Source organism: Sinocyclocheilus grahami, unplaced genomic scaffold (assembly GCF_001515645.1).
Source record: "Sinocyclocheilus grahami isolate Dianchi unplaced genomic scaffold, SAMN03320097.WGS_v1.1 scaffold591.1, whole genome shotgun sequence".
Lineage (NCBI taxonomy): Eukaryota > Metazoa > Chordata > Actinopteri > Cypriniformes > Cyprinidae > Sinocyclocheilus > Sinocyclocheilus grahami.
Window position 1 is genome coordinate 37,874 of NW_015505770.1, and position 3,703 is coordinate 41,576.

A 3,703-nucleotide genomic window follows, 5' to 3' on the forward strand; every position below is an offset into this window, starting at 1 on the left:
GCATCTTGATATGCCACACCTGTGAGGTGGATGGATTATCTCGGCAAAGGACCAATGCTCACTAACACAGATTTAGACAGATTTGTGAACAACATTTGAGAGAAATAGGCCTTTTGTGTACATAGAAAAAGTTTTAGATCTTTGAGTTCAGCTCATGAAAAATGGGGGTAAAAACAAAAGTGTTGCGTTTATAATTTTGTTCAGTGTATATTTATTTGCTTCTTTTCAATTTTGCACTTACTTGTACTTTTACTTTCAATACTTAAGTACATTTAAGATTGAAAAAATAATTTTCGTACTTAAGTACAATAAATATCACATACTTTAATACTTTTACTCAAGTAATATTCTAAACAGTAAGATTTTATTTTCTGGTAAGATATCTGTACTTTTACTTGAGTATGGATTTCAGGTACTTTATACACCACTGGCGATCTCCATGTGAGATGTTCAGCTTAAATTAAATTGTCATTCAGCCAGTCTGTGTTCTGTCATGAGATCTTGCCTATTTTGTTTGTTATTGTGGTTGCTGAATAAATGCACTTACTCAAACGCTGTTGTTTTAATAGAGAAAAATTATTGCAATTTGGAATTATTGGAATTTGGAGTGTTTTCACGACATGTCATCAATCTGGGAGTCAACCATATTGGTGGCACTGAACATAAACAATATCAAGTCAAGTCACCTTTATTTATATAACGTTTTGTACAATCATTGCAATCAGTCAAGCGTCCCCAACTAAGCAAGTCAAAGACGACAGTGGCAAGGAACCAGGGGCCAGTTCTCCTCTGGTCAGATGAAACCAACATGGCATGGTTTAATTTCAGGCTGCAACACAGGTCAGATTGTGCAGAGGACTTAATTTTGTCAATAATTCAATAATTTTGACGCCATTGATGAACCTGTGGTGGTTTCTGGTTTCGTTGGGGAAGAAAGGTAAGATATTAATAATATTAGTATTGACCAAGTTCAGAGGCTGTCATATGTGGATCAACTTACTTTGTTGTGTATTTTCAACAGTTTCAATATGAAAAAATAATTTTATATTGATTCAATGGATTTATTGCATTTTGGGGAAAAAAATGATCAGTTTCATTATTATATAATAATTCTTTGAAAATCAAAATCTGGGTTTGAATTTTAAATTATAACCTACAGATACTATGTGAAAGTTTGAAACTGAAAATAGTGGTTTTCATCTCACCACTTCCTTGGTAAAGAAAACACATTTTTACTTAAATTAATTCAAATGGATTTATAGCGTTTTGGAACCAAACTCTTCAAATATAGAGCATCATCAGAGTATATAGAGTGTCAAAAGCATAACAGTGAAAGCTAACACCATGTTTCTTGATATCTCCCAAGGCTAACATGTAAAGCTTGAAAAGCAATGGTCCTAGTACTGAGCCTTGTGGTACTCAACACTGTACTTGTGATTGATATGATACCTCGTCACTTACTGCTACAAATTGATGACGGTCAGATAAGTAAGATTTGAACCATGACAATGCAATTCCACTAATGCCAACACAATTTTGTAGTCTACTCAAAATATTGTTGTGATTAGGGATGCACCGATACCATTTTTTAAAGAGAGTATGAGTACCGATATTTTTTCCTAAGTACTCGCCGATACCGATATCTGTTTTTTGGGATGTGATAGTTTTCCAAGTAATGACACAGTGAGACTAATAATTTTAGGACAGCTTCTCTGTAATTATGAACAAATGTAACTTGTCACAAGGTTGTCAAAGTATAAACAATTTTCACAGTATCTAATAATTTCCACAATCAAACCAAGCACATACTAAAATTACAATAATATTAATAATAAAAAAAACAATTATTAAAAATTTTTTTTCCAAAAGCTACAAACTAATTTCACTGAACAAATGTTTATAACATAACACTGTGTAACAATGTTCAATGTTGTGTAACAATCAAAAGTGTACAGTGAAATATAACTGAACTGACTAATCATGGTGAGCAACACTATAATTGTAAGTGTAAGTGTTCATAAGCCGTTTGTTAAGGATGTTCCTCATTTGTATAGTATGTTTTTGCTTTTGCATTAATTTTTGCGAGATGAAAAGTACAATAGATAGTAAAGCCTTTAACCAACCTTACATTTGGTTACCCACCTGTCTGAAAGGATTGTGTGATAGCTAAAGCAGATGGCAAATATCTCAATCCCAAAAATCCATTTGTTGAAAGATGGACACCTGCATGCCAATAGGCTTTTGAAACAATCATCCATAAGTTAATATCATCCCCAATTTTAGGATTTGCTGACCCACAGTTACCTTATACATTACACACAGATGCCAGTACAACTGGTTTGGGGGCAGCGCTATATCAAAGGCAGGATGGACAGGAGCATGTCTTTGCCTATGCCAGTAGAGGATTGTCACAGAGTGAATCCCGTTATCCAGCACATAAACTGGTGACAAAAAAAACATAAATAGTATGTGCTATTTATTGTACTTAAGTACGAAAATTATTTACTTAAGTACTTAAAGCTGCAGTCCGTAAGTTTTGCCTCTTTGTCGCCATCTCTGTTTGAAAGCCTGAAATTGCAGTTGTGTGCGGAATTATCTAGCTTGCGGGGGTTGTGAGTCGGCACGGCTCCAGAGGGCGGATGAATCTAATGTTCTGAAGAGTATGTGTGGCAGTCAGTCACCGCACCGGTGTGGATATTTACTGTACTTCGCACTCACAGATTCTAGCCTACGTCTTGGAATATGACCCAAATAAGAATTTTCACCGTATATTGCCATCTGAACAAGTAAGTAACAAGTCTGCCACGTTTGTTCTGACCAACTGAGGAAAAAACCATTAGCATAAATCTCGCTACCAATGGTGATTTAATCTAAAGATCGGTTAGCTCATATCACATTAAACCGTTCAAATTATTATTATTGTTATACTTTATTCTCAAATTATTAATATTAACAACATCAATGGGACAACTTCTTTATGTTTACAGACGTGACATAATGACGCAGTGCCATGCTCGAATTTCCCGCGAAAACCTACCCGTACCACTCAAAATAGAAAACATTATTATAAGCTAACAGTTGTGAATCTGACTAAAGTAAGGCGATAGTTTTGAACGCTGGCTGGTTATGTACTTGCTCAAATATTGATTTTGGATCATTTTTAACCAAAAAAAGTTACGGACTGCAGCTTTAAGTATTGAAAGTAAAAGTACAAGTAAATGCAAAATAGCAAAAACAGTAAATAAATATATGAAAATGTTCATGCACAGCTTGAGTAGTAAGATTGTGCTCAGTTTTAACACTATAACCGCTAGAGGTTGCTGTATACCTAAAAGCGCCAGCAGGTAATTTTTACCCACGCACATGTTAACTGTATTTTTATGGCTAAAGAACATATTGTAATGACCCGGCAGTGAGCGCTAGCAGCCAGGTGCATTATGGGTATTCGTTTAGAGTGGAATTACGTGTTAGTTAAGCAAGATGGTTGGGTTTTTGTGTTAGAAATGTTATGTGTGTTTATGTTTAAGTTAGTTCGGGTGGGTTTGGTTCATTTACTGCCTTGTTATAAAAAGTGTGGATGTTACCGTCATGGAGAGAGATGTGTCGGGGAAGGACTTGGCGATATGGCTTTGCTTGTGAAGATCTTATTCTGTGCTCGGAATAAAAGGAGAAAAGATGACAGCACTGCCTCATGCTGGTTTGT